Source organism: Anser anser, assembly GCF_964211835.1.
Source record: "Anser anser genome assembly, chromosome: 1".
Classification (NCBI taxonomy): Eukaryota; Metazoa; Chordata; class Aves; order Anseriformes; family Anatidae; genus Anser; species Anser anser.
The window spans coordinates 147,479,951-147,494,799 of NC_139720.1; the positions used below are offsets into that span (position 1 = coordinate 147,479,951).

A 14,849-nucleotide genomic window follows, 5' to 3' on the forward strand; every position below is an offset into this window, starting at 1 on the left:
CCCTCCAAGACCAGGTATAGGGGTAACTTCCCAGAGCTCAGTGGTTTCCTTCAAGAGTCAGATACCAAGGCAGCAGCTGCAGAAACTCAAGAAAAGCAAGGTGGACTCAAATATCTCAACAGGACAAAAAACGTTAGGAGCTGGTGCTAACCTCTAAGACAAAAAGTTTTGGTTGGGGAAGAAAAAACAGATACACAGGAAGTGTGGGGGTTGGAAGAGAAGAGACTGCTCTTGGGGTGGTGAGGGTGAAGAGCAGCCACAGCCATGGGGAGCTGGTCTGATGCATGCGGAGGATCTGTCACCTGCAGCATCCTGGGGAGGCTCAAGGAGGTGAGGAAGCTGAGGCACAGAAATGCATGCAGAACATGTTATTACTTTATATCTCTAGCTCTCAATGTTGTCAAATCAGTACGGCATCTCAGGTTGCTCTGCAATGCCCATGTGTTATGTGCTGCTTTCTCGTGTCCTCCTGAAAGCTTGGCTTCTCCAAGCGAGGTACTTCTGGGGTGGCAGCTCTGCGAAATCGCTGCCCGAGCTGCACAGGGAGGCTCACACAGTGCTGCTCCAGGGGGCTCTGGGCAGGTGGGATCCAGACCTACTTCTGCGAAGGGGAGCTCTCACCATGAAGATCATTAAGTAGCTTGTTGTTCAAAGAGTATCTGTACACTGGGAGTGGTGGAGGTGTGTGGGCAAACAGGGCTGACACACGGCGCTGTGAACAGCAAGGTCTTCGTGAACCCGTGGCTGAAGCTTAAAAATTATACAAGGTATAAACTGGAGGGAAATTGAATTTTAAGTAGTTGCAGAAATATGTAAGTTTCTCTTTCAAGTTCAAAAGTAGTGATGTTCTAAACTCTTCTAATGGTTAAGTGCTGTTGATATACCAACTGCTTTGCTGATAGTAGTTGTAGATGTGGAAGTATGGAGAGTCCGTTAAAAACTGCTTTACAAATTTGCACTGTAATCTCTTAAATCTTGAGAGGAAGGAGAGAGCTCCACAGTCATATTAAAACTTTCTCACATTGTCAAGCTTTCTATATTTTGCTGTGTTGAGAACCTTTTTTTTTTTTTTCCCTTTGCTCTAAAAATATCTATAGGTACGGTATTCTTGTACTAGCAAGCAGCTTCCTGCTGCTTTTATTTATTTATTTTCCTGAATCAACTTGATGTTTGTGCATGTAAACTGGTGTAAGAAATGGTCCAGCAATTCGTGCCACTAAGGGGTTTTGAAGGGTTAACATTGAGGCCTGGGTTTAGGCGAGAAGAGAACAAAGGGATTTCTTCGGAGAAAAACTGCTGACTTTGCACGAATGTGCAGTAACTTCTGACAGCCGGCCAAGAGACCACTAGATAAGGAGGAAGAATATGAGCCTCCCTGTCTCCCTGTCCGAGCGGCCCCCGAGAAAGTAACAGAGACTGATAAGCAGGTGCACCTGGAAGGACGTCGGATTCGGGAAACCAATTATAATAACCTTGCCTCTTTTAGAAGTAGTAATAAATATGTATTAGCCTAGGAGTATAAAAAATTAGATGCCTTACGTAACGGGTGTGCGTCCCGGTGGAGCAGAGACTCCCGGCGCACCCAGCGCTGTTTGCTTGCCTCTATTCGTTTAATAAATTGTAAACTCTGATTGTAATCCTATTTGGGACTCAGTCATTTATAACACTGGTGTGTATGTTCACTTTGTGTTTTTATGTGAAAATGTTTTCTTTTATGTTGTAAAAGTTTCTTCTTTTTTTTTTCTTTTTTTTTTTTTTTTTTTTTTTCTGGCTTGAGCACTGAAGTGAGGTGGTTCGTTAGGTGCTTTGGAAAAGAGGACTGTGTTGTGGTGAGAGAGGTTGCCTGAAACTCCCCAGCGGCAGGTGTTCGGTTTTCTGGGACAGTTTCAGAAACAGCCCCTGACTTTGTCCAGATAAGAGGCTCCCTCTGAGCCCCAGGAGCACTTCTGTGCTGTGGGGGTGAGGAGCCCTGGCACAGGCTGCCCAGAGAGGCTGTGGGGTCTCCTCCTTGGAGGCCTTCCAAAGCCGCCTGGAGATGGGCCTGGGCAGCCTGCGCTGGGTGGCCCTGCTGGGGCAGGGCTTGGGCCTGGTGGCCTCCAGAGGGCCCTGACAGCCTCAACAGTTTTGCGTGACCGTGGTGTGTGACAGCAACCTTTTTACTGCTCTAGTTTTGAAGCTTTTCCTCTCATGATCGCTGCAACCCCAAACCCATCTGAGCTTCTGTCTGCAACCCCACGTGTAACTGCCACAGGCCCACCAGGGTGCGACCCTTTGCAGGCCCCACTTCATAACTGAGCATCTGAGCTGTTCCCCTGGTGCAGCTCCTCTCTGCTGTATGGAGAGTGGCTAAGCTTTGGGGCAGGGAGATGGAAAACAGTGTTATTTTGATTTTGAATTAGTCTAAAAAAAGGGAATTCAAAAGTGGGATGAACTTGATCAAACTGGGAGCATCTGTGGCATGCACAGAGATGGAGAAGGACTGGAAAGCGAAACCATTGGCTTTGTCATGTATCCCAACAGCTTTCTTCAACTAGCTTCCAGAATTCTTGCCTTTCCATATAGAAAAAGTACCATCTCTTTTACTTTTAGCCTCAATAGCTTGACATTTCTTTCTGTATGTAGATGTTGTATTATTTGTTGGCCACCATGAACTGCACAAGCTGTCAAGAAAGCAATCTATAATTACACCAAATGTCTTTAATTTTTCACTCTCTTAACTTCTACTTACACAACCGCACTGTATATTAGTTCTGCTTCTTCCACAGCATCTTTCTTCATGTTAACCCTTGTCCAGCAAGTCTGACGAAGAAACAGAGGTCTCCAATAGCAAAGATACTTCCAGCAAGTTTTGTGAAAGTCAGTGGGTAGCTTAGGCAAGTGCCCCTTTCCCCCAGGGGGAGGCTGCAGCCTGAACTAAGTAGTTATCTGCTCTGTTTGGCCTGCCAGCAGTCCAGTGGGCATACACATAGCTCGGGATCACAGCCAGAGGGTGTGAAAACAGTCTTGAAGGAGATGGGAGGTGGGGACTGATGGTGTTGTGGAGGAAGGGAAGCTGGGGCTTGGCGAGTAGCTCATGGGGATGCATGACCTAGTCCATAGGAAATTAGGCCTTGTAGGGTCTGCTGCTCACAGGATACTTCACTGCCTGTGGTTATCCAGATGATGCAGACCCATTGCTGATTTTTTTTTTTCCTAAAATAAGGAATCTTGGTATTTAGATTTGTCCTCTGCGGCAGGTTTTGATTTGGTGTGGTAGTGGTGAGTGCAGGGTGAGGGCACTCATTCCAGTGAGTCCTATTGCTCTTGTCAGAATAACCAAAATCACATTCGCCTTCAGTTTTTCCAAGAGTTTAATTTTAGAAGAGGCTTTCAAGCTGATTTCTCTCTTTCACATGTGCAGTATTAGTCCAGTATGGTTACCAGAGGTGCCAACAATGAGCATAAGGATGTTTAATCTTTCTTGCTCAAAAGTAAACAGAGAAATCTGTTTTAAGGCTATAAAGAAAATACAATTTTATTTTACTTCTTCCTGCTGCTCACAATAAAATGTAAAACCGTTGGGGTAAGTTTTAACCTGCAAAATAAATATTTGCACTGTAAAAAGCAACTTTTATTACAAAACTATACTACTGGCTACAATAGGTTCCTCTGTACGTAAGCTTAAAGAAATTGTAATGTGGAAGTAAGACTTAGTCCTAAGAGTTAGTTTCTGCTTCACTGAGATTTTCTTTTAAATCCTATATCCCTTAGATATCTTCTGAGACGTGCCTGAACTGGTTATGTTGGCCAGTATGCAAAGTAATATGGCTACATAAAGCCCCAAGAGGGGAGGCATCATCCAAAAATAGTAAAGGTGATGAGCTGAGCTGGATGTACACGGAGTCAATGAAACACTCCTGGCTTGCTTTACCACCAGTCTGGATTTTGCCGTTTCCCTGGAGGTTTCCTTTTTCAGAGGAGCACAGACAATAATTCAGCTGACCACGTGTAGGTGTCTTCATTAGGGGAAACTGTCTTGCTCTCTGGAGTCCATTAATGTATTAATTAGATTTCTACTGACTAGAACGAGAGCTTAAACACCTACCTCATAGTTACCCAAATGTATGTGTTTTAATATTGAATGGAATCTAACTCTAGGGGCTTGATTCAGTTCTGTAAATGTAGGATTGTGATCATATTTGAGTAGTGTCTGAGTTGCTGCAGAGGATCAGAGCAAAACCTACACTGACCCTTGCTGTCTGTGGTTAAGCAGTTGAATCCTGAAGTGTATCTACACGTGGCCTAGGTACGTAGCTTCCCATAAGAGTCTGCAGAGTCCTCCCTGTAGTGGGACTTGGCAGCCTGACCTTTTAAAAATACATTCCTCCTCTACTCCTCCATTATCCAGAACTGAAGGATATAGAGGGGCGGATTATGTGTGCATGTTTTCATGCTCGGAGCTGCAGCAGAGCAATTTGGAACAACAACAATAACAAAAATTGCGTGCCATAATGGTAGCTCCTGCTATTCAATACAGCACAGGTACAGGAAAAGTCAGATAACTGGATGCAGAGAGAAGGGAGGAAGCAGACCATGCTTGAGAACTACAAGTAATGTAACATACACGTGCTCTGACATTTTAAGAGCTTTGGAGCTCGGGGCATAGTTCTTATTGGAGATGTTTCTGTGGTAGTTTTCAGCCTAACCTTTAATTTTAAGTCCAAAAAAAATGTTTACTTTGGAGTGTGCATATAATTGTGTATTACAGAACTGTGTCTGCTTCTTTAATTTAGAAAATTTGCTGTTTAGGTTTTAGGATGGTGAAATACTGAGTAATATGGAAACTTTCTCTCTTGACTATGTGACCTAGCACGTATTGCAGGGACCATAGCTGGAGCAGGTGCACAGCTCGGTGCTGATCTCCCTTAGCTGTGGACGAGGACTGCTCACCACTGCAGTTAACCACCAGCACAGACAAGTAAATCCAGGGCACACTTTCTGGTTGGTTAACTACCATGACATCCAGTCTGTTGGCATTTCCAAACAAATACGGATTTTGATTATTCTGTTACTAAGATGCAATGTTTGAAACAATTGCATGCAGAAAACAACTTTCACTTTTCTCAGGTCGCTGCCCCAGGCAGATTCAACCTTCTTACACGAAGACGTTATACCATGGTGGATGCATCCTTTGGTTCCGCAGAGAAATGGAATCAGTGGTTGAGCGAGGTGCAATGCATGCAAACCAGAAAACATCTGCAAGGAATGTAAGTATATGTACCTCAACTTTTAGCTTCCTTGAAAAGCAATTTTGTAATATCTTTGGAATGAGAGTGGGGTTTTTTCCGTATTTATTGCTGTCTTTTATCATTACCCTCTGAATTTTGTCTTTTAACTAATTTTCTTGCAGTCACTGTGCAGCTTATAGGTTTCCAAATACATGATGATAATAGCATATAGAGTTTGCATTTTCCTATACAATTCTGTTGTTCTGCTGAAATGAATGAGAGTTGCATTTCAGGAGATGAAAACAGTATTTTTCACTAATCATCAACTCTTCTGAGATGCTAAACTTCATTTCTTGAATCTCTTGCAAGAACTTCTATTATTTTTTCTTTTTTTTTTTTTTCCAAACCAAAGAGCTGCTTTAATCACTTTGTGGTCCTCGTCTGAGCCTTGTATCCATTAGCAAGTATGTCAGAGTAGCGCTTCACTGTTTCGAAGAATTTTTTTAGCAAAAAAAAAAAGTTCCCATGAAAAGGAGATTAAAAACTCACGTGTTATCTAAGTATTAGATACATCGCAACAACTGGTCTTGCAGGTGCATCGGGCAGTTTGCATAATCATATTTGCATTTTGACAGATTTGTGCTCATAGTGTGAATCCCCTCTTCTTTTGGCATCCCTAGACACTTGTGTAAGGGTGAGAACCAAGCGTGCTTTTTCTCTTGACTGACTGTTGACTCTGTGATTCATCCAGCAGGGGTCCCGTGGACTCCTGTGTTAAGATAGTGCTGACTACTGCAGTTGCTAATCTACAGTTCCAAACTGTTTTTTGTTTCTTTGTTTTAGTGCCAATTTGCAGATTTAAAAAATGCTCTGATGTAACAAACAGTTATGCATGTCTCTGCATCTTATAAATAAGTAAATACTACTTTGTTCTGTCAAAGATGCAAATTCTCACTGAGGCTGAGTAATATCACATCTTCGTTGTACAAGTCAGAGATGCTTTTGAGCCAAGAGAGGCTGTTAGTCTTGACTATCCGTATCAAAGAAATTAGTTGTGAGAGGAGAACCTGGTGGTTCTCTGTATGAGCATGGAAGGAAGCCCACTGAATCTGAAGAACCCTTTACAGTTGGCTATGATACATTGGACAATATTTAAAATTCCTTTTCGGGGGAGGAGAAGGCTAACTAAACATGAGCTAAGTCTGCCAGTACAGATTGCGTAAGTTAAATGGCTTCATTGCAAGTTAATTTCTTCAGCTCCAGTTGGTGCTGCTTTCCTTGTGCTCGTATATGGGAATAAAAATCGTGATACTTTTACCACATGTAAGTAGTCCATAAGAATGGAAATATCTTGTTTCCATTTTGTCACCTGACCAAAGAGGAGTTCTTGTGGTAGCCAAGTGAAGATTTAACAGTTGGAACTGTAAGACTTGGATTTAAAAGATGCTCTCCTGCCCTCTAGTGTTAAAGTAACTCCTGGTTACTGTACAGCTTTTGTCTCGAATCACCTGATTGATTTTTGTGTCTGCATGTGTGAATTTCTGCTGTCTCTTGAAAAATGGAAAACTTACAAATTGATCCTTTCTATAAGTGGAAAATGATACTGGGAGATGAAGAGATGTTTTGAGCTGTCAGTAGCTGCAGAGTTAAAACACTGTTCTTTGTTGTAACTTTGTTATTGCATTCTCTTTCTCTCTCATTTGTAGTTTATTTTACGAAGTAGGTCTAATACATGTGTGAAGATATGTATTAGGTAGTGATTCAAAAAAATAATTCATATCCAACTTTTCGATTGATCCAAATTTCTATGTAAGTGTCAAACATGAAATACAGATTAGGTCTATTTTAAAACTTTTATATGAAAGAAAAAGAATGTATTTTGGTATTCTGGTCCCAAAATAACTGTTATTTATCCATATTGACTAAGCTTGGCATTGGAACGTAGAGGAAAACTTGGGAACCTGATTGATGGCAACATCAGCAATGAGAAAAATTATACAGCGCTTCTGAGGGAAGAACAGTAAATGAAAATAAAGAAAAAAATCCTTGTTATAGCTGAGACTATCTACTGAGAAAGCAAGAACCACTAATGAAATTCTGTTGCTGTTGAAGCTAATGGGCCAAGATTGCACGTCAGTGCTGTAGGGATAAAATTACTTCTCTTTCCCTGGCAAGTTAGCTCCAGCTTGGTTTGTTGGTTTGTCCATTGTTTTGCACTTTTTTAAACAGCATTTTTAGAAGTTTTACCCTCTGTTTTCAAGAACTGACTTAGCTCTTAACATAGTGATGATCTCGTGTACTTTTCTTCAAACGACCAATCAGTAAGGTTGGGAACTGCATACTTTTGATGCGTGAAATAGCAAAATGGATACTGAAGCTCAGCACCGCGAGCTTGAGCTGAGCAATGAATGCAGATTCAAGCATTCGTGTCTGTGAAGCATGGCCCCATCTACTTGCCCCGGAGTCAGTACTGACGATGATGCTCCACCCATTACAAGTTCAGGCTCTTAATTAGCTGCTTGTTTTGCTGTGTTTTCATTTGCTCATTCTCTATTTATTTGTGGTTTGCTAATGGAAGTCCTGGTTAAGTTCACGTCAAACCAGACACTTTACATGAGGTTATGGCTACACATGGTTTAATCTGGGTTTGCAAAGATAATTGTAGTGAATGGAGAGTTGTACCCGTTGTCTTTAATGTTTCTCTTTAGGAAAAAATGTCATAAAGTTGATGGTCTTCTCAAGCCTCATTTTGCTATGCAAGTATGTTTATTAATGCAGCCATCATGCCTAGAATCTGGAGTTTCTTTTCTACTTAATTTCCAGATTCCTCTCTCCTTGCCTTTTACTCTGCTGCTCCACTCTTTAGAAACAGCTCAAGCTCTCCTTTCTGGTAGCCCTAAATGGATCTCAGCAGAAATAGCTAGCCAGCGCTTAATATCCTTTGAAATCCCCAAATACACACCCCAGCTATTGCCGAAATAGATATTGTGCCATGACATGTTGTGCTATTTATCATCATGCTGTGACATTTTGCCTATTGTAAATAATGTATACATATGAATAATAAGATCAAATATTAATCACGTTTGTAGCAATAGGTCCGACTGAAAAACAAAACAACAACAAAAGAGAATTGTATGGTGAGACATTGTTGAAATAAAGTGTCATCAACACATCTGCCATTTACATCTCATCTAGATATCCATAATATATGCCAGTAGAAGTTTTTGCAGGTGGGTTATCTTTTTATCGTTATTTTTATTTTTGATAAACTGAAGTAATCCTCCAACAGGAAGCCATGGTGCTGCCGACCAACACTAGGGGTCACTGTTAGACCCAATTTAACGAGCCTTGGGGCGGTTGATTTGCAAAGAGAACCTGTGCGCCTCGCATCCGTATATTGGCTCTTTCAAGAGTTGGACGTATTTTATTTCTGTCTTTTTTATTTCATCTGAAGGAAGATAAACAAATAGAAACCAAGATTCAGCTAGGGAAAGGGAAAAGATCTATCTTCTGATTTGTGAGCCGTCTTTACAAAGGCATAACTTGTGTTTGCGGCCTGCCGCGCTCGTTTGTCGCTGCGTTCAATGATCTTACAAACAGTTCCAGTCTTTTTGTGACGAGCAGACTGAGAGAAACAGCCGCATCTGTGTCCATGGGACCAAGCACCCTGCTCCACAGGACCTGGAGTGTCACCGAGCCACACCAGTCAGCAGGGGCTGAGGGTGTCCTGCAGGACTGGTACCGTCAGCTCCTGGCAGGCACAGCCCTGCTCCTTGGGTATTTTATTTTCTATCAGTGATTAATGAATTCTTCACAAGTATTTTAGGTTTGGAAATAATCTCCTCTGGTTTTTAGCCTAACGAGAGAAGGGAGTTGCATCAGCTTCAAGTCCTTCTCCAGAGCTGCATGGGAAATTAGAAAGCTTTCTATAGCCTTTATTATTTTCATCTTGTTCAAGTGTGGGAAGCTGCAGGCACCGGCTTGCACCGCGAGGGCACGCCTCTTTGGGTCGTATGTCTTTCCTCAGTAATATCATGCTATATGATCAAGATGTGCTGCAGGGGAGGGCTGCAACCCTAGAAAGCATCTCTGCCGTCGTGGGTCCTTTCTGCTTGTTTGTCGGAGGGAGAGAGGGGAGAGACCTGGTGGGAGGCACGGCCTTGGCTGCTTCGTGGTGTAACCGCCTCTCTTCTGCTCCAGGACCGCCGGTCTGGAGGAGGAGAGCTGCAGAGATGAATTGAGATGGAGGTCAGATGCCTGCTTTTCACTCGTGAGACTTGACAAGGTCTGCTTGCAAAGCACAAGAGCACGTGCTTGCTACACGTCGGACAAGTGGCTCCTAACTAATGTTTTCCTCGTGTCTCTCCTGTTCCTGTTCAGCACCAAGGAGGGTGAAAGAATAGCACTGGGTGTAAATGCTGGGGTGGGAAGCTTCGGGTGGTCCTGGCGTTTTGCAACTGTCAGCAGGTGAACAGCTGACTAGCTTTTCTGATTTTTAGAGATTTTTGAACCGAAAGTGACATGAGCAGGAAAAAAAATGGAGCCCGGCCCCAAAGTGTCTGCAACCTGTGGTTTTCGTTGCTGTGAGGAGCGCTGAACCTGTGGCATGCCATTTACAGCAAGGCTTTGCTCTGATGCCTCTATTTTGTTTGCTGGTCAAGGTTGTGAGGCCTCACAGCTAATATTATCTGTCTGCCAGCTTGGATATGTTAGTTTTTAAAAGCTATGTCCAATCAATGCAAATATTTTAGGGAATGTTTTAGGCGCCAGCGGGCACAACTGTAATGGTTTGGGCATTAGAGACTGGAAACGAGAGGCAATCACTGCTTCAAGCACTTCCGCAGATGTCTATATTACAAAAAAAAAAATGTTTTTGATGGACAGCTGGTAGGATCCTTAACTCATCCACCCTCAAAATCTTACGTGGTAACCCTGTGACTAATTTATTTTCAGATAGGAAAGAAACAATACTGTTGAAGGAAATAAATATGACGAGGAGGGAGAAGTATATTGAACCCCCAACATAGACAGGAAGGAGATGGAAGAGCTGCCCAGGGACCTTCTAGAGAGAACGGGGCCATGTGTAATGAATCCTAGAAATGCTGGTAGTCTGTTATCCCTTAGCAATTTAATTCACGGTGCCCTGAGAACCTGAGGATAATTTTTCACTGCGTTTAGAAAACAGAGAAGTAACATTACTGTAGCTATGATGACTGACTGCCTTTACTGTAGGAGTGATTTAAGTTGTTTTATCTGATTCTGCATGTGAGCTGGTGAAGAGAATGCTAGCATACTTCACTCTTCATATTGATAGCAAAACAGCTTGTACCACAATGACATTTTACCTGGGCTAAGAGTGAGTACCATGTTTTATACAATACAGCCTTTCAAAGCAAGCCTCACGAGCCTTGTGTTAATATGCACTTGAAATTACTTCATTTCATTTCTGCCTGTGGTATTTCTCAATTTATCCTGGCTCCCAGCGCTTGCAAGGAGGTGTGCACGTGAGCATTTGTACTTGCTCATTCCTTTCTACCAAAATAAGTTCAGGGCAGTCAGAGAGACTCTGAGATGTGTTTCTCAGTGTGTTAATCTCGACCCCTTTACCTGTCCTTTAAAGGCCAGAGGTGTAATTCCCCTCCTGTCTTTTGGGTTGCACTGTGCTACAGTTAGATACGTTTTACCAAAAAAAGTAACAAATTTCACAGAATAATCTGCCTTCCTAAAACACGCCTCACCAAAAAATATGGCAGGAACTGGAATGCTGCTCATCAAGTTCAGACTTAATATCTCATTTGTTCCTATTTGGTTCCTTAGTAGATTCTGCACTGGCCTCGGGCAATAGCAACGTGTTTCTTCGTGATGAAATGTGATCGGTTATTTGGATGCTAGCAGTAAGAATGTAAGTGGCATTTCTGTTGGTTTGGCACGAGTCTCCAGAGGTACTTTTTTTTCTAACTGCTGGCTTGGTCGTTCTAGCCTCTAGGTTCACGCGCTCCTGTGGAAGCACGGCAGACTTTGTTGCACGTTCCTGCTGTATGCTTTGTGATCCTTGCCAGCTGACTCACCTTCGGTATGCGTTCTGCCACCCGTTGGGTCTGGCAAAGCCAGCACCTGTTGACTTCTTGATCAGACTTCGTTCAGCTATCTCGTGGCGCATGCAAATTTCCATTTCTATCTGGACCTTGATCAAAACCTGCGTGGAGATCTTACAGATCCGGCAGGGTATGGCTGGAGGCCGGGCCTGTGCAGCTGAGGAGCAGCTTGCAGAGAGGTCCCAGGTGCTGTCTCTATCACCAGCTTTCTCTCGTTCATCAGATTTCATTTTTCAGTTGGTGCAGGAGACTGGATTGTGCTTGCAAATGGCCAGTAAGGAATTCCCCTGGAGGAGGAAAGCTCCAGTTTCCATAGAGCCAGTTTCTGCACGCTCTTCTTCCGTTCCCACTCCTCCTGCCTGGCAGCTGATGATAGGAAATGACCGAGGCTGAAAACAAGGGATCTCACTGAACTTTACGTGGGTCATCGAACCAAATTATAGATTCCTCTTTCCTGCACTGGGGTTATCACAATCTGACCAGAGATCTTGGAGGCAGGACCTACTGCTCAGAAGTGCCTCATTTTCTTGTGCTCATTGTTTAAAGGAGAACCTGACCCACAGCACCTCTGGCAGCATTTCCCTCAGGTGGCTTAAATGAGGTCTTGTGTGTTCAGGGCACTCCGGGATTACTGCTCAAGGACGTGTATTTGTTCAGAGTAAGCACGGCAATCCCAAGCATCCAAGATGTGTTGGAGTTGCCACACGAGAGCAGAGTCTGATGTGCCTGGGGTCGTGGTTTCTTTGTGTGCATAGAGGGGGGTTGCTCTGTGCAAAACCACAGATATCGGTCGCTGCATGTGTGCAGTTACGGTAGTTTAACTGTAACAACAGCAGGGTAGTAGATAAAAGGAATAGATTTTGTAGGCTTGTCTAAATGTAAAACCACGTGTAGGGGACATCTTTACCTGCTCCTTCGTCTCTAGAATCGAAGCAGCCCCATAGCACCTTCTGAATGAGCTCAGCGTGGCATCCGAGCTTTCTGTCCTCATGGACTCAGCTAAATTGAATTGTTTAGCTTTGTTTGCAGAAGCTGAGGATTTGAAAACCACTTCCTAGAGCCTCACACTTCTGCCACAATGAAATTAACAGGGTCATTCTATACAAGTGAGTCACAAGTAGCAGGGCTTTAAAAGAGGTATGCTTTTCACTTCCACAGGGTAAAAGCTTCTCATCTGGAGCCTGGAAAGAACAGGCTTCTGTTGCATAAAGGGAAAATTTCTGATTTATGAGGTTTGCTCAATACGTGTTTCAAGAGATACACGAAGTTCTACAGTGATCTCAGTCCTTCTGTAGACCAGATGACTATACTTAGTAACTTCACAGTCTTTCCAGGGACACTAAAATATGTTTTCTGACTTGTGAACTGTTTATGGCTTTCCTCTGTACAAATAAATTTATTTCTCCAGTTGCATAATTGAGCCAAATTATATTTCAAGTTAAACAGAATGCTTATTTGAGAGGAGGGGGGGCTGGCTTTCAAATTGAAGTAAACTAGAGAGACCCAAAGGGTTTTACTGGTTATTGAAATTTCGAGCTTTTGTAGTTGGAGGTATATTAGATATATATTTATTTTGACAGGACCATGCATGGTATAAGGGAAAAAACTTCATCTTAATAGTTTAACCCAAAATATTCTCTGGAGCAATGGTTTGAATGAAGCCTTCTCCAGACATTAAGGTTGAAGAATAAATATTAGGGCTGAAAGGTGGAACAGAACATGCACTCAGAGGTGCAGACTCCCCAGGAACTTTTGTTAGATAAATTGAAATGCAGTACTTCCCCCGCATTTGATTGTTAGTCACACCTGTCCCCATGTGTTTGCTCAAGTTTATTTTGTGCAGCTGCTGCGAGTCCGTGCCAGATGGCAACCTAGCTCCTGGAGCATGAAGAAAAGAAGTGAAAGAACTGTGAAGGTCTCGGATCCCCCTGCGACTGCCTCTTCCCCTTCAAGGTCCTGATCCTGCAGTCCGGGGGAGTACATTTTGTGTAGGAAGGGCATGTAAAGTCAAGTCCCTTGCATGCTTTAAGCTAGTGCAATCAGTCTCCTCTCTTTTAGTGACTTGAGCTTCTTGTTGTTACAAGTGTGGTCAGGTGAATGACATTTTTAAAATGGAGGCAAAGATCTTAATTTGACTTTGATTATCTAATGAAGATGCAGAACCGTATTTATTTAGCTAGCTAACAAAGGAATGTTTGGTTTTGTTTTGCTTTCAGCCTGACAGCACAGGATGCTTTGAGAACAGTATATTTTATTTGGGCACCTGATTTTTAAATTTCCAGGTTCTTTTTTTCCCTTAGCTTCCACGTGGGCTTGGCACGTAGGCTGAGTATATTGTAGTGAGAGCGTTCGTTGCACAGAACATGCAGACCAAACGTGTCTAACTCTAACGTCTGCTTCTAATATTGGAGGAAACAGCATGCAGATTAAAACTTCTTATAAGAAGACCCGGTTACAAGCAGGATTTTTTAAAAAGTGTATTTCTAAACACAGAAAAAAAAGTGTATTTCTAAACACAGTAGGAGGTGTTTGTCATTCTGAGAGATGATGAGCATCAAACTAAAATTGTGTTTACAATGTAATAATGAGTTGCATCAGGATAATATGTTACATGATGGAAAAAATGTGCAAGTGTGCATCCATGCCAACCTTGTTCCTTTCCTCAGAAAGGTCAGAGGATAAAAGTATTATGCCCTGTCAGGCAGCCAGCACCATTTTACAGCTGTTATTAGTTGCACTCGGCATAGAGGAAATGGGCTCTTGCCTTCAGCTCACAAAAGCAGAGCCTGAAATGAGTTGTGCAAAGCATTCAACTTGGATCTGTAACGTACTTGAAATCAATCTTGGTTCAAGTCTGGGCTGGCTCTATGCACTTGCGCCCATTTGCTGGAATTTTGTTTGTCTGAAGTTAGCAAAGGTGGGTATGAATCTTTTTATTTTTTTAAACCCATACCGGAAAATTTACAAACTTCCACAGGTTTTCATGATTAGCATTATAATGCAGTCTATGTTTTATACTTTTTTTTTTTAGCTGACATCTTCAAGGGCTTGTAAATACTGCTTTGTTTTTTTCACAGCTGAGGTAAGGCTTGCTTTGGCTGATGTTCCAGCATAATCAGATGGACAGGGAGCTGAACCCACGTGTATCTGCAGTAACAATGAGTTTGAACGTTACATGGTCTGGATGGTTATTGCCTGCCAACCTGTGCATCTTCTCACCTTGTTAGATTAATCTGTCAGCCATGCTTTGTCTAGCTTAGGATGTAGCTGGGATAATGAGATTCTCTAGCTAATGGCTGCTTGTGTCTTCCAGGAGTGCAATACAGGATGTAACAACACTGCAAAACACCATAAGAAATCTGAGCTTTACCTTAAATCAGTAAGCCAAAGTTAACTAACTCAGGTTAAAACAGCAGCAAAGATGAAATAATTTGAAGTTTAACTTGATGCAGGAAGCTTGCTTTCAAGACTGTATGAACACGCTTAGCAAAAAGGAGTTTGAACTGTTGCAAAAGCCGTAAATTAGCAAAGCTGCAGGGACTCT

At 42.6% G+C, this 14,849-nt stretch overlaps 1 protein-coding gene across 1 annotated transcript in view; it reads left to right on the forward strand.

The window, feature by feature from the left end:
• Positions 1-217: 217 nt before the first annotated feature.
• The window catches only part of RASA3 (RAS p21 protein activator 3), a 164,741-nt gene continuing 150,109 nt past the window's right edge, over positions 218-14,849 (forward strand). The window contains exons 1-2 of the mRNA XM_083801771.1: positions 218-330; positions 5,107-5,246. The gene's annotated coding sequence lies outside the window, so the exon portion shown is untranslated. The remainder of the gene's footprint in view (positions 331-5,106; positions 5,247-14,849) is intronic.